The sequence below is a fragment of the Tamandua tetradactyla genome, chromosome 6 (genome assembly GCF_023851605.1).
Source record: "Tamandua tetradactyla isolate mTamTet1 chromosome 6, mTamTet1.pri, whole genome shotgun sequence".
Classification (NCBI taxonomy): domain Eukaryota; kingdom Metazoa; phylum Chordata; class Mammalia; order Pilosa; family Myrmecophagidae; genus Tamandua; species Tamandua tetradactyla.
In genome coordinates, this window is record NC_135332.1 from 88,411,419 (window position 1) to 88,432,599 (window position 21,181).

Sequence of the window (21,181 nt, forward strand, 5' to 3'; positions counted from 1 at the left end):
ACACCCACAGCACGTATATTCGTGCACTTCGTATTGTCTTTCAATTCCTTGAGTCCCTGCTCATATTTTTCCATTTTTTCCCTATAGTTTCTGTTTGTTGTCAGATTTCAGATGTTCCATCCTCCAGTTTTGAAATCCTATGTTCTGTCTCTTGAAATCTACCATTGTAGGTTTCCATTGTTTTTTTCATCTCTTCTACTGTGTCTTTCATTCCCATAAGTTTTGTGATTTGTTTTTTCAGACTTTCAGTTTCTTCTTTTTGTTCTTTCCTTGCCTTCTTTATATCCTCCCTCAGTTCATTGATTTGGTTTTTGATGAGGTTTTCCATGTCTGTTCGTACATTCTGAATTAATTGTTTCAGCTCCTGTGTGTCATTTGAATTGTTAGTTTGTTCCTTTGACTGGGCCATATCTTCAATTTTCCTAGTGTGATTTATTATTTTTTGCTGGCATCTAGGCATTTAATTACCTTAATTAGTTTATTCTGGAGATTGCTTTCACTTCTTTTATCTAGGATTTTCTTGCTGGATGAATTTGTTGTCTATCTGTTCTTTGACATTCCATTCAGCTTTATCTGGACCTTTAGCCTAAGTTTTGTTTAACAGAGGAGAATTTTTCAGTTCTTGTTTTCTTGTTTCTTGCCCTGCTTGTGTGGTGCCTTCCCCCCTTCCCCAACACACACACACTTAGGAGGGTCTACTTAGATATTATAGACCCCAGCCAGATTTTCCCAGACCAAACTGGCCTCCTATCAGGAGAAAAGAGTCACCTGTGTCGGTTTTCCCTGAGGGTGAGACCCAGCAGGTTGAAAGACTTTCCTGTGAAGTCTCTGGACTCTGTTTTTCTTATCCTGCAATGTGTGTGGCGCTTGTCTGCCTGCAGGTCCCACCAGCATAAGATGATGTGGTACCATTAAGTTTGGCAGACTCTCCCTGCTGGGGGTGTGGTGGAGACAAGGAGAGGTTGTAGGCTGGTTTTAATAGCTTCAAATTACCAAGCCCTGGGGTCTGAATTCCTTGATGGAGGGATTCCACTTGAGTTGGGCTTCATCCCTCCCCTGGGGAAGGCACAGGCTCCAGACAAGCTCCCAAAAGACCTCACTTCTGCCTATGCCTGGGGCAGTTGCAGCCTGAAAAGTCCTGCCACTGTATCCAGAGGCAGTCACGCCTTTGTAGATACACAGCCACAAAAAGCTCTGTTTCCTTCTTCCCCCCCCCCCTTTTCTGTCAGTCCTGCCCCCTTGGCACCAGGGCAAAAATGAGCAACCTCCACTTTGATCAGGTTCACCTAAGCTGGGGGCCTATTTTTAGTAGTCGGAGTTTGTTAATTAGTTCCACAATTGGTGTTTGATTGTGCCCAGTCCCTGCTGCTGGTAAAGTCCTTTCCTTTCCCCTTTGGGAAGTGGTCTGTGGGGCAGGGGCTCTGGCCGCTGCAGCTTTGGGAACTCACGGTTCTGGGGGGTGCTCACACCTGGTCCAACTGGTCCAGACTGTGATACGCTGTGTGTCTGGTCACTGACATGGCCCCAGGAGCTGTTCTGTACTGTTTCTTGTTATTTAGTAGTTGTTCTGGAGGACGAACTAAAACGCTCACGTTGTTAAGCTGCCATCTTGACCCAGAAGTCTCTAACTCATTTTATGGAGCTAATATCATTTTAATAACAAAACTGGGTAAAGATGCTATAAGAAAGGAAAACTACAGGCCAATCTCCCTAATGAACATAGATGCAAAAATTATCAATGAAATATTAGCAAATAGAACCCAATAGCACATTAAAAGAATTATACACCATGACCAAGTGAGGTTTATACCAGGAATGCAAGGATGTTTCAACACAAGAAAATCAATTAATGTAATACAGCACATTAACAAATTGAAAGGGAAAATCACATGATCATCTCAATTGATGCTGATAAAGCATTTGACAAAATTCAGCATCCTTTTCTGATAAACACTCCAAAAGATAGGAATCAAAGGTAACTACCTCAATATGATAAACGGAATATATGAAAAACTGATAACCAGCATTGTACTCAATGGAGAGAGACTGAAGGTTTTCCCCTAAGATCAGGAATGAGACAAGGATGCCCTCTGTCACCACTATTATTCAACATTATGCTAGAAGTTCTAGCTAGAGCAATCAGGCAAGACAAAGAAATAAATGGCAAACAAATTGGAAAGGAAGAAGTAAAACTCTCATTATTTGCAGATGATATAATACTATACTTGGAAGATCCTGAGAAATCTACAGCAAAGTTACTTGAGTTAATAAACAAATTCAGCAAGGTGATGGGATATAAAATCAATATTCAAAAATCAGTAGCATTTCTATACATAAGCAATTATCTAGCTGAGGAGTCAGTTAAGGAAAAATTCCATTGAAAATAGCAACTAAAAAGAATCAAATACTTAGAAAAGAACTTAAATAGGAACATAAAGAACTTGTACACAGAAAGCTACATAAAATTGCTAAAAGCAATCAAAGGAGATCAAATTAGGTTGGAAGATATTCCTTGCTCATGGATAGGAAGGCTAAATATAGTTAAGATATCAATTCTCCCCAAATTGATCTTCAGATTCTATGTGGTACCAATCAAAATGCCAACAACTTACTTTGAAGATTTGGAAAAGCTAACTACCAAATTCATCTGGAAGGGAAACAGCTAAAACATCCTAAAAAAGAAGAACGATGTGGGAGGGCTAACACTCCCTAACTTTAAAACCTATTATAAAGCCACAGTGGTCAAAACAGCATGGTACCAGCACAAAGACAGAAGCATTGACCAATGGAATTGAATTGAGAATGTGGAGATAGACCACTAAATCTATGATCAACTGATTTTTGACAAGGCCCCCAAATCCTCTTAACTGGGATAAAATAGTCTTTTCAATAATTGGGCATGGAAGAACTGGATATCAATAGCCAAGAGAATGAAAGATGACCCCTTTCTTACATCCTACACAAAAATTAACTCAAAGTGGATCAAACACCTAAATATAAGAACTAGCACCATAGAGCTTCCAGAAGAAAATGTAGGGAAACATCTTGAAGATGTAGTAGTAGGAGGTAGCTTCCTAAACTTTATACCCAAAGCACAAGGAAAAAAATAAAAAATAGGTAAATGGGAACTCCTCAAAATCAAATGCTTCTGCACCTCAAAAGACTTAGTTGAAAAGGTGAAGAGACAGCCTACTCAATAGGAGAAAATATTTGGAAATCAAATATCAGACAAAGGTTTGATTTCTTGTATATAAAAAGAAATCATACAACTCAACATAAGAACAAACAACCCAATTATAAAATGGGCTAAAGATATGAATAGGCATTTTTCTGAAGATGAAATACATATGGCTCAAAAGCACATGAAGAGATGCTCATTTTCACTGGCTATAAAGGAAATGCAGATCAAGACTACCATGAGATAGCACCTCACACCTATAAGAATGGCTGCTGTTAAACAAACAGGAAACTATAAATGTTAGAGAGGACATGGAGAAACTGGGACACCTATGCACTGCTGTTGGGAATGTATAATGGGGCAGCCACTATGGAAGACTGTTTGGTGGTTCCTTAGAAAACTAAATAACGAGTTGCCCTATGACCCAGCAATAGCACCACTTGGTATATATGCAGAAGAGCTGAAAGCAACAACACAAACAGACATTTGCACACCGATGTTCATAGTAGAATTATTCAGAATCACCAAAAGATGGAAACAAACCAAATGCCCATCAACAGATGAGTGAGTGGATCAACACAATTTGGTATATACATATGATGGAATATTTTGCAGCAGTAAGACAAAATGTCATCCTGAAGTTCATGACAAGATGGATGAGCCTTGAGGACATAATGCTGAGTGAAATTAGCCATACACAAAAGGATAAACACTGTATGATTCCATTTTTATGACCAGCATAAAAAGTATAATCAGAGGTTTATAATACAGACTACAGGGGACTTAGCGATTATTCTAGTTTGCTAGCTGCTGGAATGCAACACACCAGAAATGGATTGGCTTTTAATAAAAGGGGATTTATTTTGTTAGTTCTTCAGAGGAAAGGCAGCTAACTTTCCACTGAGGTTCTTTCTTACGTGGGAAGGCACAGGATGGTCTCTGCTGGCCTTCTCTCCAGGCCCCTGGGTTCCAACAACTTTCCCTAAGGTGACTTCTTTCTGCCTCTCCAAAGGCCTGGGCTGAGTTGCGAGTGCTGAGATGAGGAATGCTGAGTTACTTAGGCTGTGCTAGGTTGCGCTCTCTCATTTAAGCACCAGCCAATGAAGTCAAACATCATTCATTGTAGCAGGCACGCCTCCTAGCCAAGTGCAGATGTAAATCAGCAACAGATGAGGTTCACGTACCATTGGCCTATGTCCACAGCAACAGAACTAGGTTCCTTCACCTGGCCAAGTTGACAACTGAATCTAACTACCACATGTCCACCCCTTGTCAACTTGGCAACTTCATGCATCATCTTAAACAATTCTAAGGTGATCTTCTGGCTGTGGATCTGTGAATCTCAAAACAAGTTGCCTGATGCCAATTTGCAAAGAAGGACATTCACAGGGTCCACAGGAAGAAACTGGAAGGAAAACCTGCAGGGTAAACACCATTGGATTTCAAAGTCTGAAAGTCATTCATCTTTCAGCTTTAGAAAGTGGCAGTCTCATCCTTTCCGAGGACCTATGCAGTGGCCCGCCTCTTTCCAAATCAACCTCAGGGAACATTGAGGAGACCACCTCTCGGCTCCACTCCCTCTAGGCATCAGGGCCACCCCTGCGCTCTCTGCCATTTCTGGGGCACATGCTCAACCCCTCCATGTAGTGGCAGCCAGGCTCTCCCAGTCCCCCAAGGAGCGTGCTACACCTTTTCCAAGGCCTGAGGCTATATAACTCTTCCACTGCAATGAGAGAGGAGACTCATCTTCGCACTTCAGGGTAAACTCACCCTCTCCGTGTATATGGGTGGGTCTACTCTCCTGGCCAAGTTTTCTTGGCTTCAGACCCAAGCTTCCATGGTTCTCACTCTGCAAACTCCAATCTCTCCCTTTTGTGCCCTCCTTTGCCAAGACTGACAGTGGTTCCATTTACACCAACAGTCACTTCAAGCACTCCAGGACTTCTCCATCATTCTCTTTCACTTCCTCCAAAATCTTCCCCTTAGCCATCCAAAACACCGTTCCAACATATCTGGTATTTGCAAACCGCAGCAGCGCCCCACTCTCTGGTACCAAATCTGTTCTAGTTTGCTAGCTTCTGGAATGCAACACACCAGAAATGGATTGGCTTTTAATAAAAAGGGATTTATTTTGTTAGTTCTTCAGAGGAAAGGCAGCTAACTTTCCACTGGGGTTCTTTCTTACATGGGAAGGCACAGGATGGTCCCTGCTGGCCTTCTCTCCAGGCCCCTGGGTTCCAGCAACTTTCCCTAGGGTGAATTCTTTCTGCCTCTCCAAAGGCCTGGGCTGAGCTGCGAGTGCTGAGATGAGGTATGCCAAGCTGCTTAGGCTGTGCTGGGTTGCACTTTCTCATTTAAGCACTAGCCAATGAAGTCAAACGTCATTCACTGCAGCAGGCACGCCTCCTAGTCAACTACAGATGTAAATCGGCAACAGATGAGGTTCATGTACCATTGGCTCATGGCCACAGCAACAGAACTAGGTTCCTTCACCTGGCCAAGTTGACAAGTGAATCTAACTACCACATAGATACATAGAAGCTAGAGATGGGTGAACTATTAGCTAATGAGGTTGAACTCCAATGTAAGGGAATAGATAGGAGTGAAGTGATTCTCTAGTGGGTCTAGAAGTAATATTACCATATTGAAGATGAGCAATATTGACAGGGGTTGTATAGACCAATGTGTCTCACTGATTCACACTAGAAATATGAATGAGTTCTTGTAAAAATTACTTCAAAGATATGATTCTTGTACAAAGAGTGTTTAAGTCCAGGGTACAGTGGGAAAACTGCTATTGCATGCTATGAGCTACATTAAAAAGGAAACCAAAGCACTACCACAGCAACAGCAGAGGTAAATAATGGGGTGAGGGAAAAGAGTGAATAGGAGGTTTAGATTTCCTTTTTGGTGAGGATGTGTTTATTGGTTTTCTTTCTCTTGGGAACAATGAAATTATCTAAAATTGAGAATGTTGATGGAATGTGGACTTTGGGCCTTCTATATGATGCCTGATGAATGCAGGTGGCTGAAGGATGCACTGATGGAGAAGTAGATTGGCAATGGTGTATACTTATGAACAAAAGTTGTGCTGCTACAAAAGGGAACAAAGTCGTGAAGCATGCAACGATGTGAATGAGCATGTGGGACATTTGGTAAGACAAAATAAGCCAGAAACAAAAGAACAAGAATGGTATGGTCACCTTTAGAAAATGTTTATAAGAAAACATGGGCCTAGGTTGTAAATTTTAGAGCAAACACATTAAGTCCAAAGTGGTGATTATCATTTCTGGATTTTGAGAGGCTGTTCTAGATATATAACCTGATATTTAGAGATAAGAACAAAACCGAAGAAGTTGGGGTTAAAGTAATCTAGAACATGGGGTAAGGAAGACAGTATCTATATTTTAGAACCACACATACTCTTTGAGACCAATGGAAGAAAGATTTATTTGATCTGGAACTGAAATTTTCTGTAGTGTATAATCTAATTCAACCTATTTGTATTTGAACAATTGAAACACAAGGGGCATAAAATAAGAAAGAGGTCCTTTAATCCTGTATAAATTATTGTAATGCTTGGAAACATCCTAGAGTATATTAAGCAGATAATCAAAAAGTATTGGCAAAGTTCCCTGAAGGAGGGGAGAAAGACTATGGAACTATTAAACCTTACCATCAGGGAATCCCCTGATACTGTGTCAAACTTTAGGGGCACCCAAATCAATAGGCCGTGCCCTTGATCAAGAGGCTTACTCTTGTGAAGCTTATGTAGGTAGCAGAGAAGCTCAGACTACCTACAGGCATGCCTAAGAGTTACTTCTGGAGGACCTCTCTTGTTGCTCTGATGTGGCCTCAGTCTCTTTAAGCCCAGTTCTGCAAGTGAAATAATTTCCCTCCCCACTATGTGGGACATGACATCCAGGGGTAAAAGCCTCCCTGGCAACGTAGGAGATAACTCCCAGGGATGAATCCAGAGCTGGCACCATGGGATCAACAATTATTCCATCCTGACCAAAAGGGGGAGAAGAAGTGTAATTACTAAAGTATCAGTGGCAGAGAGAGTTCAAATAGAGTCAAGAGGCTACTCTGGAGGTTGCTTTTATGCAAGCTTCAGTTAGGTAGACCTTCCTACCTATCATAACCTGCCAACCCCCAACCAGGACCATTCCAGCCAATCCTAAAGAACACCTAGGGCAATATATAAGATTCCACATGGGTTCCAGGCATTAGAGTAACTTTCCAGAAATCTTCAACCCCCAGATGGGTCCCTGGTCCAAATGAGTTCTGACACCTAGCCCAGCCTCTCCAGAACATCAGATAATTACATCTCCCTATCCCATATTAGTGACAGACCCTTCCAATGTAAAAAATTTAGAACTGCCATAGCCCAAACACCCCTAAAGAGAGGTACAGAAAGATCAGAGGTGATGGTGGAGTTATACAGTAAAGATAGGATTTAACAAATGAATATGAATGCTGAATAATTAACTTGATATCTCTTTAAGTCTCCAGTATTTCAGAGCTGCTAGAAGTAAAAAACCTAAAATTGTGAAATTGTAACCCATGTCAAAGTCTGAAATATGTTCTACAACTAATTGTGGTGTTGTGTATAGCTTTTGTGTATTATTTGATGTATTTGAAATGTATAGCTTTTTTGCATATGTTATTTTTTCACATCTAAAAAAAGGAAAAAAAGTCAATTGTGATGATAAAAAATGTTTAAGCCCTCTAGCCTCCTATACTCTGGAGCAGCTAGAAGGAAAAATATGAGAGGATGGTATGGTACATATCAAACTCTGGGATCTGTCCTGTAACCCCTTGTGGAAGAGTTCTTTGAAAACTATTGCTTTTTTGTTTTTTTGCTTTGTATATATATGTTATACCATACAATAAAAAAGTTAAAAACAGATCATATTTAAGATTTGAGCAGCGCTCTATATGTATAATTGTCATAGGTTGAGTCCTTCAGAGGCAGGTGCTGCAATACAGTTTTGAGGCAAGATGTTTATAAAGGATCTCCACCTGTCATAGGTGGGGGGAGAAAACAAGATTAGGCAGTGGTAGAATTTGAACATTGGTGTAGGCCAATGGAGAGTTCTGGGGTGAGTATTGGTGGATGTGGGGACTCATGCAACTGGGATCCTCCCTGTGTCTCTATTTCATCCACCTATCAAGCCTCTGTGATGGTCCAGGGAGAGCGATTATGAAATACAAGTTCTGCAGCTAGGTAAGGTATCATGACTTTGTGTTGGGGCCACAGGCCTCAGCCTCCTGCTCATTCATCCTTGATTTCTTCTTTGAGTAGGAACTGAATTTTACATTTTCTGGCGGCCCTTCCATTTTTGGCCCAGGGATGCCAGGTTCTGTCCACCAGCTCCATAATCCTCTGAGGGTTGGGCCTCCTTGGTAACCACTCTACTCCAGTCCTGTAATTTTGGCCTCTGCTGACTAAGGGCTATCACTTGGCCTCTGGGAGCAGTGGGTTGTGTCCATCATCCCCATTGCTCTCAGCAAACCTGTTCTGTAATAGCCTCTCCTTCCATCAGCCCTGGCCTGACCATTAACATCTTTTGGAATACTGGTGACCCTCTTACTATCCATTTGGCCTTAATAATGTGTCCACTATGTCTGCTCTTAGAATGTTACATCTTGTGGGTCTTTGTCCAAACACCACTAGCCAGGACCATTATGACCTCTCAGCGCCATTTGGCACAGCCAGCTCTTTCTCCAGGCTCCTAGGAATCATACTTGCTGGGCTGGGCTGTGGCTCAACCCTAGTTATAGGTCTAGTGGCCAAGAAAGGTGGTAGTGATGGTTTCTTGGGGGAAATGTGTTCCCCTGAGGGAAAGAGGCCTCTTCACTGTCTTCCACAGTTGAGGATATGCTATCTCTCAGAGGGTAAGGGGGCCAAGTCTGCAGCTTCAGAAGGTTCAGAGAAGTTCAGAAGTTCAAATCTTTATGAGGCCTCTGACAAGTTTTCTTGTGAGAGCCCTGTCCTTCGTACTACAGACCTGTATTGTCTGGCCTGAGCAGTCTTAGAAGTTCATCTACTCTGACTAGTAATGGCTGGGCTGGTCCTTAGCGTCCCCCAACCAACAGCTGCAGGAGATGAGAGTTCCTTTGCTTCCAAATGAGGCCTTCTGGTGTTCACGCACGGCTTTAGCAGCCTGTTACTGCCCTCAGCTGTTTGTTGTCTTTCTGCAGAACATCAATGGCACCCAAAAATAGCCATCCATTCCTGTCACCTTTACCCCTACCTCATAGTCTCCAATGACTGATGCATCCTCCCGGCTAGTACACTTCCTCTACCTGAACTCTCATCCCTACTTTCTCAACCCACTCCAGATAACAACTGGTGCACATGGAGTGTTACAGAAACAGATGCTGACAGTGTTTGGGTTCAAGATGTTTATTAGGGATCATCACCTATGGAAGGGAGGCCTGAGAAAAGGAAGAAGTCAAATAACAATGAAGACCTGAAAAATCCTCAGTCAATGACGTAGGAGCTCTGGAGTGAGGACTGCCCATCAGAGTGTCCTGTAGCCAAGATGAGTGACCTTTACATCTGCATGACTCAGTCATGGATGGCAACTGTCTCAAAAAGATGTGACCTCAGGCAAGGGTGCTCTCTGCAATGGAGTGGGACCTGAGGGAACACAGATCTGGAGGCCTCCTGCTGCCCCATTCCCACTGCTGGAAGCATCCCTTGAAGCAGGTCTGGATGGTGTTTCTCCATGGTATCACAATACATACTCGAATAAAATAGTTTTCTTTGCCAAATATGTATAGATATAGATATACATACAATATATCTAATCTGTCTCTCATCAATCCATATCTATATCTATCTACCTATCAGCTGTCATCATGGGACCAGAGTCCAGAACCTAAGGCATGTATGGTCTGACGGTTCCATGAAGACAGGTGAAAGCAGGCTTAAGTCTTGCTGATGGTCTCAGCTGAGGTTGGTGGCAATGCTGCAAATGTTTATAGAAAGGCAAGGAAGACTATCCATGAGTTCTCCAAGCACTGGGGCCCCTTTTGCTCCCCTGTTGATGCATTATGGAGAACAGAAATGAAAGTGTGGGCAGGCAGAAATCCATTGGCATATAGAAAATTCTTTTCTTCTTCCCTGTCTCCCATTTTTCCTCCCTCCTTCTCTACCTCTCACTCTTCTTCCACTCTTTCTACCTTACTTCCTCCCTCTTTCTTCATTCTCTTTCTTTCCTTCCTCCATCCCTTTATATATTCCTTCCCAGGAACCAACTGGAAGGACAGCTCATGGGAAAAAGGCTGGGCAGGAATAAGAGCCCCAATTAGCTAAAAAACCACAGTGAAAAAACATCATCAATTCTGCAGCTTTTCCTATGAGCATCCACCTCCAGGACTGCCCAGCATGGTGGCTCTGTGCCTCTATGTCCCAGGGCCCAGGAAGATGACAAAGCTCTTTGGAGAGAGGGTGGATTTGCATCATGCCTCATCTAAATGCAGGCGGTGGCATGGGCGATAATTATCCGCCACCTGAGCACTCTTTTGCCCCCGGGCTTTGGTGCACTGGAGTGCCAGGCGGGTGGGCAGGAGGTAGCTTCAGGCGGTTGGGCAGTGAGAATGCTTCGGGCTTGAGCAGCCTGCCTGTGGCTCTGGGCCCCGCTTGGCCAGGCCAGAGCTGCTGTCTGGAATTCAGCTTAAAAACTTTTTTGGAAGTGTAACAGAGTCTGCTGTGGCTGCCAACTCTGGCGATCAGAAGGACACATGTAGTGACCTGCAGGATCTTAGATGTGCTGGGCAGAAGGGCTGAAACTTTGGACCCACGTGGTGGTAAAGAGATAATAATGCAACAGCAGCTGTCGTGGACAGGGGCTTTCTCCATGCCAGGCTCTGGGCCACGTGTGCAAAATCCTTTCTCCAAAGCTAGGATATGAATGTGGTTAGCCCTGTGTTAAGATTAAAAAAAATACAGCCAGTTTACTGAGTATAGACTACAAAGATGTAGTGTGCCGCCCACCTGAGACAAATGATCTCATTCAATAGTCACAACTCAATGAGATAGATATTATGACCCTATTTTACAGATGAGAAAACTGAGGCTTAAAGACCTTAAGTAAATGTCTATACTTTGGGCAGATTTTTAAACCAGGTCCATGTGATTTTAAGCAACTGATTGGAGTAGTGGGAGTGGCAAAGGATGTCTCCCTAAAACCTGCTATCTTGCAGAAAAGACTTTGACAGGGAGCCTGGGACGAGCAGTGCTGCACTCGCAATTCCTTACACCGTGAATGGATCAGGAAGGAAGGCTGTGACAGGCCCTGCTCTGGATCAGCCCATGGGACAAATATTTTCACACATTCATTTCTCGATTTAAAGAAGGGAGAACTGCGGGTCAGGGGTTTGAGTGACTGGTCTCAGAAATGTTTTCATTCTAAGGCAACCAGGACACTAAGGGCTTTGGATGCCAAGTCTTATGAGAAAATGTAGAGGGGTGCAGGGTTGTTCATTACTATATATAAGAACATGATGATGATGATGATGTTGATAATAATGATGAAGTTTAGTTCCCAAGGCAGAGAAGTCATTCTAGGCCAGGGACGTTGATAAACTCTACCCATGGGTTATCTAATTGAATCATCACACCACCCCGTGGACAAGAATCATTTCCCCAATGTTATCAATGGGGAAAAATAGAAGCTCAGAGAGGTTAAATGACTTGCCCAAGTTTGTAGGCTATGTTAATCGTAAGAGAGGGTTGTGGGGGTGGGAGGTCTCTGCTAAAAGCAAGGGAAGGGCTGTGCAAGGAGGACAGGGGTAGAGCTGGCAAATGCTAACGTCACTTAACAGAAGAACAGTCTGGGAGGCTGAGGATGTTCGATGAGAGGATGGCCTTGCAGGAGACTGGGGAGCCCCTCCTCCGTGGAGATGGCAGACAAGGCAGGAAAGCAACCCAGCAGGCCAGGATGTGGAGAGAGGGGCTCTGCAGGTGGAGGTTAAGGTGGAACACTCTTGAGGTCCCTAGGCTAACTGGCATTCTGGAATTCTCTGGTAATGCTTCAAGGTCCTCAATTGAATTTCCCTTACTTGTTGCAAGGAGCAAGGGTGGGGTCAATCTGCTACCAGGTAAAGGCACCCATTTGCCTGTTTTCTCTGGGAAAGTGCAAGAGTTGCAAAGTCAAATCTGATTAAGATACACAGATTTTCTTAAGGAAACAAGTGATTATGCATCACAATGAAAGGATAAACAAGGCTCATAATGGGGAATTTGCCAACTGTTCCTCACAGCTGGGAGCCTCAGCCCTTCTTTGGTAGGGAGCATATTGTTTCTATGTATACATTTTCCAAATTCTCCCCCTGTGGCCTGACAGCAGAATAAATAAGGGCCACTTTTTAAAACCATTGGAAATGAAAATGAGTCCCTGTCCTCCCTTGAACTTCGGCTTAGCAAATAGTGCTAAAGTTCACATTTGTTGCTCCAGGGTCTCTCCAGGGAAACAGTTACTTCACAGGAGCTCCCTGTGTCCTAGAAAGAGGGTGAATAGGGCTATGGACTTGGTTGGGAAGTAGCTGTCAAACTGACCACATCTTGATTAGATTAGCAGCATCAGAATCAGAATTCTCACAGGTGGCCTGTTTGTGCTGTATTTCTCATCAGAATGACTGCATGGGGGGAGGGTGGGGAAGACGAGAATGCAGGTGCACAGGCACTGTTCCTTAGTCCTTCTGCAGATCTTGGAAGTCTCAGCGTGAGGCTCTGGAGCACCTCAGACTGTGTCTTTGGGTACAGGCAGTGGCACATCCCCCTCCCTGCTTGTCCTCCCCACCCCTAGACAGCCAGGGTGAAGGACTCTGCTGTTTCCAGCACTGGACCGTGGGGGTCTTCTGGTTGGAGCTGAGAGCTGAACTTCTCCAAACTCCTTCCATCAGTCGTCAGTCTCAGGATCCAGAAACCCTGCAGAGACTGGGAGCCCTGGATACCTTGCCCCCAGCTTACTGCTCCCTCCTCACCTCCTGCACACTCCCCCCCCCCCACCTTGGGACTTGAAGATGCCACCCCTTCCGTTTGGGCCTGAGCTCTCCTCCAGCACCAAGCCTCGCTCCCAATGCCACCTCCTGGGAGAGGTCTGCCCTGTTCACCCAACCTAAGGTGCCTGCCCCAGGCCTCTCTCTTTCCCGCCATGTCCTCGATGGTGCTGAGCAGTGGCTTGACTGTGTGAACCTGTGGTCCATCACCTCAAGAGGTTGTGAGCACTGAGGGCAGAAGCGTGTCTGTCTGTTCACTTCCCTCCACCTCCAGTTGGGCCCGAGAGCTTGGCACTGCAGGACTCTGTGTCCTTTTCTATAAAATAAAGGTGAAACTAGGATCTACCTCCAAGAACTGTGCTGGGTATGCAATTATGAGTAAGTGAAGCACATTTTAGTGTGTTTGGCCCCAAGTATAGAAATTAAACGATGATTTTCATGCCAGGTGGCTCCCTGTGAGGTCACCACCACTCACGTGGCAGGGCTTGAGAAAACCCCCACAGAGTTACATGGTCTAGGTCAAGGAACAGGCTTGATCTGAAAGTGGAGAAGCAGAGAGCCTGACTTAGCAAGGGAGGAGAAGGCAAGAGTCCCTAGCTCCTCTCATCAGCCCCAGGGCCATCCCAGGGCCAGGACCTGCTGGCCACGCTGCCTGGGGCCCTGTCTCTGTGGAGAGCCCTGCCCCTGTTGCTCTCCTTCCTTATAAGAGCAAGAGACACTAGTTTACCAGGGAAAAGTCAAAAGAAACCCTGCTTAGATGCAAGGGAGTCTAGTTCCAGGTGACATCTGTTCCCAGGGGCCGTCTGGGCATGACGGCTGCCAGCAAGTGCAGAGCCAGGGCTCATGAAGAGCTGCAGTAAAGCCCATGGGTCCTGTGAGATGCTGAGCCTGAGTGCAGCTACCCCTGCGTGCAGAAGGGCTGGGAGCTCGGGTCCTGGCCATCCCCTTGCCCAGGCAGCAGAGTGAGCAGCAGAGAGCAGCTGCAGACCATCCTGCTCCTGCATCTCAAGGATCATTTTCCTCCTCACTGATTTCCTCAAGCCCTACCTTTGCAACCAGCTGGACAACTTGAGTCAGTTGCCACCTTATTGCAGTAAGCATCCCCTCCCCTTGGGCACCAGGGTTGGATGTCACGCCCATGTTGGAGAAGCGAGTCCCAGGACAAAGGTGAAGGGACAGAGCTCAGGAGACCCTGCATGAGCTTCTGGGGAGCCTCATGGACATCTCAGCGCCGTCCTGGCTTGGCTTTGAGGATTTCTATTTGACTCTCGGCCCTTGGTGGTTCAGGGCTGTGGTCAGCTCCAGGGATAATGGGTCATGCTTCAGAGATCCTGCACTTCTCCATGAAGGCATTGAGTGCTGTGGAAAGACACACACAGGATGGACAGACGTGGAATATGAGACTGGGGTACATGTGGATGACAAAGCCTTATCCCTGATTTGACCCTGTGGTTAAGTGAGCTCACATGGGCCAAACCCCACTTGGTGCCGGGACATAGCAGGGCACCATCCATCACCAAACACTTTGGGGACATTCTTTCCAGGCCCCGCCTAGTCTCTACCTTGCACCTGCATCGATTGTTCACTGTACCTTCTTCCTCAACACACTGAGTTCTTTACAAAGAGAGAAACCTCATTTGTCTGCTGCTTCTCACACACCAGAACCTGCATAGGGCATTTCCACATATTTTTTTTTTCATTTACCTTGACAACAACTGTACAGGATTGTAATTATAGCCCCATTTTTATATGTGAAGAAATACAAGTTCAGAGATATGGAATAACTTGCTTGAAGCGAGTGAGTAGGTGAGCCAGAATTTGAACCCAGGTCCACACAGTGCCTAAGCCTGTGCTCCTTTTACAACAGTGCACTGCCTGCTTGAAGAATTGAGCTATTTTTGACTCATATGGTCGTATCTTCCAGAGCCTAACCCCGTATCATACATAGCATCGACATCAGTAAATACATGCAGAAATACAAATGACAATAGGCGCTATTGTGTAATAGCAACCCTTAGGTGTTTAGAGGAGAGAAGAATCTTGTATGCTGTAGTGTTTTGGAGACATCATGTGGAACTAGGCCTTGAAGGAAAGGAAGAATTTGTAAAACAGTATTTTCCAAGTTGTGCTTTATGCAGTAGTCTCAGTTCACTGATTCCTGGGCCTAGATTTCCTTATCTATAAAAAAGAGGGGATCGTTTTAGAATGCACTACAAATTCAAATGTACAAAGAAGTTAGTTGGGTAATCTGTTAGTTTGCAAGCTCCCGGAATGAGGTATACCAGAACTGGAATGGATTTTAAAAGGAGAATTTAGTAAGTTACAAGTTCACAGTTCTAGGGAAGTGAAAGTGTCCAAATTAAGGCACCAGCAAGAGGCTACCCTTACTCAAGAAAGGCTGATTGATCTGGAACACTCTGTCAGCTGGGAAGTCACGTGGCTGGCATCTGCTGGTCCCTTACTCCTGGGCTCCATTGCTTTCGGTTTCTGTCCATGTGGAGGTTGCTCACTTTGCTTCTCTGGGGCTGGCTTTCACCTCTTGGCTTCCCTTGGCTCTCTCCAGGTTCTGGCTTGCTTAACATCTCATGGTGATGTCTGCTGGGCTCCAAGCATCTCCAAACACCCATGTCTCTTTTCTCTGAAGCAACTGTTCTCCAAGCATCTTAATCTGCTCCCTCTGTTGTCTCTGCTGCTTCTGTCATTTCTCTAAAATGTCTCCTCTTTCAAAGGCTTCCAGTAAACTAATCAAGACCCACCTGGAATGGGTGGGGCCACATCTCCATCTAATCAAAAGGTCACACCTAAAATTGGGTGTGTCACATCTCCGTGAGGATCATCTAATCAAAAGAGTCCAACCTATAGTACTGAGTCAGGATTAAAATAAATGGGAAATCCCACAAGATTGGATCAGGATTAAAATATGGATTCTCTAGGGTCCATAATACTTTCAAACCAGCACAGGTAACAAATGTGAAAGGAGCAGCCCTGGGTCTAGGCGTTGAGTATAAGTGACGCTCTGAGGTGGGGAGGGCTAGCAGCTGAGGCAACAGGGGGTGGCATGCCTTTTCTATAGGGGGTAGTGGTGCCAGCCATGGGGGCCACGTGGGAAGTTACAAAAATGTCACCTTGCTTCCAAAGACAAATTTGAAATGTGAATTCTCATGAGAAATTTTGTCATTGTCAAACAGTGGCCACTGAATCTATTTATTTTTAAATAGCCATGACGAATGGTACATAATCTGGGGAGGCCAGTTTGACCTTCAGGCCACTTGTTTTCAACTTCAGTCCTAGAGGATATTAAATGAGCTTCAGCTAAGACCAGTCAGCTTGGGAGACAGTGGATTTCTTAATGATCCCCCACCCCCAACCACTCTCCTTGGTGGGAAGGGGGCTGGGAAACTCATATGTTTCTGTCCTATGAGCAGCTGTGAGCAAGTGTATGCACATGTGTGTGCCCTCCCCTGGAGATAGGTGCACAGACTCAAGCTAAAGAGATATGGACTCTCTCCTGTGTTTACTGAAGCTTCACAATCAGTCTCCAAATGGATGCTTAATTATTATTCTGTCTGGCTCCAGAGAGCATCTGGCTGAGCTATTGTTAGGAGGGTCTCAGAGACGACTGAGAGCTGGCACAGTCTAATGTAGCTTTGGCTCAGTACATAGCCCCAGGCTCCTTGTGACAGTGGGATTAATATACAGAAGAGATCAGGGCAGGAAACAGAGGTCAGAGCCAAGATGGAGGAGAAGAAAGAAAAGTGGTGAAGGCAGCAGCACAGCTTTCCTTCAGCTTTGCCCTGCTCAGATGATGCTGCTGACAACATCAATGGGAGTAATAATAACATCTTGCATCAACTGGGTGCCTTCTAAGGGTCAGGACTGGACACATGTCATCATAATAAATCTTCACAAGATCCCAAGAATGAAATGTTATGAATTCCAGTTTGCAGAGAAGACCATGTTTGACGTGCACCTACAAACAAAGCCAACCTCTCCATGATCCAAGATTGGCTCTTTCCTTCTCCATTCCTAGTCAAAAGGGACCTGCATGCTGCCATAGATGTGAGCTGACAGAGAGGTCCTGGTGATGGATGGCATGGGGGCAGGCTGCCTGCTTGGCCACTACCTGGTGCCTTCAGCCCTGCTTATACCTACAACCAGATGTAATGTTTTCAACCCAACCTCAGGACTTGATAAGACTGACAGAAAGCAGCTTGCAATGGTGTCCTTGGGTGCATCATCATGTTCCATAGTCCGGCAGCCCTCCACCGAAGACCCATCTTCTATCAGGGAGTGTTTCTGAAAGGTGTGATTGTCTACTGCAGATGGCGTGGCACCGCATCATGGACCAACGTGGCAATCTCCCTGGGAGCTTGCCACACTGTAAGACGTTTTCCCCACTACAGTTACCTCTAAATCAACAGGGTCTTCCAGGCCACATGGCTTAGTGTACTTGCACTGCAGGCTCCACCTGCTACTGACCCACACAAACCCGGCCATGTGGTGCATCACTCAGTTCATGGGTTGAAGCAATATTCCCAATTGTGGGAATATGCTGCCTCCCCTCCAGTTACTTAAGAAGCCTCTCAGGTGTTGTGCTTTCTTCTTACTAGTAGAAGGTGTAAGATGCAATAATTTTACTTTGGAGGGGACTCTGGATATTCTCAAGGCCATCTCAATGATGTGCTAGCCCTTGAATCTTCACATGGCTTGTCTTCCTCCCTCTGCAATGCATGTGTCTTAAGAAACCTTCCAGTGTACTTGCCGCTTCTTGTTCGGTTGATCCAATTAGACAACGTCATACTTGTGGGGAATCAGTGTGATGTTCTGCTAAGTCTTCTAGGGCCCTTGGACTATATATGAGGAGAGCAGGGGTTATCAAAGCCTGGGGCAAGACTGGAAATGTATACTCCTATATGTTCCAAGTGAATTTAACTATTTCTGATCCCTCTTTCTCATAGGAATGAAACAAAGCATTTGCCAGATCAGTGATCCAGTCCTTTCTGTTGAAATCTGCTCCAGTTGAGATTTCATACCTGGCACAGCAGCTGCTAATGAGGCTCCTACTTGGTTGAGTATAGAGGAACCCAATGTCATCATCCTGGACCTTTTCATAGAGAACAGACTGTGAATTAAATGGAGATATAATACTACCACCCCAGCACCCTTTAGGCCTTGAAAAGGATGTTGTAGCCGGGATTTCTTGCTTTGCCCAGTCCAGGACCTGAGGGCTCTGCAGGCCACCCCTACTGAGACTTTCCTTCGAATCCCACTCCCACCTTGCTCCTGGCAGTTAAGAGCTGATGCTGGACTCTCTTTTTTAGGCTCTTGGATCCCTGATGCTTTGAGGGAGGCCGTTTCTGATATTGCATCTTCAGCCCTCAGCCCTGGCCTCCAGTGTGTGGCCACCCCTTACTTTCCCTGCGGTTGTGGCATCACTCTCACAGAACCAGCCTGTGATAGCCGAGGAGTTTTCCAGGCCCTTCCCTGAGCATAGCCTTTGGTGGTTCTTCCCGACCTACACAGATATATATATGGCAAGCCCTCTTCCCTCCTCTGAGAAGGCAGCCTGGCCTTTCTGCTGTACACTGTGTAGTCATCACATTCTTCACACTTCTGTGACCCATGCCTGTGGCAGGTTCGCACCATCTCCCAGGGTCCTTGTTTTGGTGTTAAATCTGTATCCCAGGAGTGGGAATTATTATCAATCACTTTCCCCTTCTTCAACTTTATGTTCTGTCCCTGCAGTTGAGTACCCTTAGGCTCTAGTCCCCACCGTGGTCCCCTCGCTCCTGCCCGTGCATGCTGCAGGCCCTGCAGCAACTTCTACACAGTCACTGGTCCCCATCAGCTGACCCAGCCCTTTCTGATTTGGATGTGTTTGCCTTAACCTTAGATCCATGGGGAAGAGGGTGGCTCAGCACCCAAGGAGTCTGGGATAAGGAACTGTGGGTGGGAGGCTCAGCTTCTTTTTCCCTTTTCCTTCCCAAGAGTTTGTTGTGTGCAGAAGTCTCCTCTTACTTACCATGTCATACAGAAGCAGCCCATGGTTGGGTAGCCTGGTACCTGTTTACTCAGGTTGGGTAACCTGTCTTTCCTGGGGTAGCAGGACTCTGAAGCCCATGTGCCTGGAGAGAGAGGCCAGCTTCTCCGATGTCAGCCTTAGAATTATCATAGAACGCTAGGGCTCTACATCTGCTATACTCTTTTGTTTCACTTTTCAGTTGGTTCAGAACAGAGGATGGGGAAGAGCAAGGCATCATACAACAGGTGGAGAGAACAGCACATGGAAGGACGTGGAGACATGAATAATAACACAACCAAGTTGAACGTGAATTGGGTGCTTATGACGAGCCACGCAACACGTTAGTTAGGTGCCTTACTTGCACCATCTCAGCTGTCCTCTCAAGAACCCCATGAGATGGATGCTCTTGCTATCCCCTTTTCAGAGAAGAATAAACTGAGTCTCAGAGATGTTAAAATAGAGCCCCCAAAAGACCCAATTAATTTAAGTTGAATGTAGAACTTGATGCCAAGGTTGTATGACTTCCCATAAAATCAGGGGACGTATTTAGGGAAGTGCTTCCATGAGGCTAAGACTAGGTCTAAAAGGAAAGAAGAAAAGCCAAGTGACATGAGTCTAAAGAGTTACACAAGGGTCAACAGACTGTGAGGGACCTGCATGAAAGGGTGAGTGTGTTTTTTAGCTTCACAGCAACAGTGTGGAGTGATGAAACCATGGCAGCTTCATTGCTCATTGCTGCAGTTTTCAGAAAGAAACCATGGAGGCTGACCTGGGACGATGGCAGTGGGGATGGAGAGGAGGTAACAGATGAGATGTGTTGTTTGAATTTGGAGTCATTCGGGCTTAGGTTTGAGTAGAGAATCGGATAAGTCATGTTCTAGAAGACAAACAGAAGCCCTGGATCCAAGTCACAGCTCAAAATCACTGGCTGGCTGACCTCAAGAAAGTTACTTGAATTCTTCATGTGGTACCTTTCTCATTGATAAAAGACTCTAGTAGAGCCTACATAGAGCTTTTGAAGTTTAATTGATCTAATGTATGCTAAACATAGGACCTGTGACATCCTGTAGGAATAATAGAAGCAAATAGAATGAATAACACGTAAGTGAATAAGCTAATTAATTAATGAATAAATGAATGAAAAATCTAAATGGAAAGGACCCAGGATAGAGCTAGGAACCATCCCATTAGAGACCTCCCTCCAGGTCACTAGAAATATATTAAACATTCAACTTTTCTATTTCAGGAGCAACATTAACAGACTGCCAGGATTTCCTCCTAGATGCGCATGTTTGGTAGCTGTGAGGCCTTGGGCAAGAGATTTCCATTTCTATAAGACTCAGAGAACAGAATCATAGTGGTTTCTAGTTCATAGGATTATTGTCAGGATTAAGGGACATAATATGTGTAATGTACACATCACCGAAGAACTTAAAAATTCATAGTCCTTTGAAGACATAAAAATATTTTCCCAAACATGAGCTCATGTGATACTCAGGGGTTGTCAAAAGCATATGTTGGGGCGGGCCGCGGTGGCTCAGCGGGCAAAGTGCTTGCCTGCTATGCCGGAGGACCTCGGTTCGATTCCCGGCCCCAGCCCATGTAACAAAAACGGAGAAACAGAATACAATAAAAAAAACAAGAAAATGTTTAAAAATGTTTCCCTTTCTTCCTTCCTTCCTTCCTTCTATCCTTCCTTCCTTCTCTCTGTCTTTCCTTTAAAAAAAAAAAAAAAAAAGCATATGTTGGCTAAACATTTTCATAAGTCTGAGAAAAGAAAGAAAAATAAAGCTATTTCCTGGATTCCTTAATCCCCACTGAATGTACCCTTCAACATACTCTACTAGTAAGCAGGAGCAATGACATGTGTCCACATTTCATCTTTGACAAGTTCCCACTCATCATCCATGATTAAGGTGTCATGTCATTTCCCCTATGTGGTTCTCCATGACATTTCCAAAAAAATG

General features: G+C 44.9%; 1 long non-coding RNA gene across 2 annotated transcripts in view; it reads left to right on the plus strand.

Moving 5' to 3' along the window:
- LOC143688595 (uncharacterized) overlaps window positions 1-21,181 on the plus strand; it is a 435,526-nt gene that overhangs the window by 245,692 nt on the left and 168,653 nt on the right. The gene's annotated exons all lie outside the window — the stretch shown is intronic.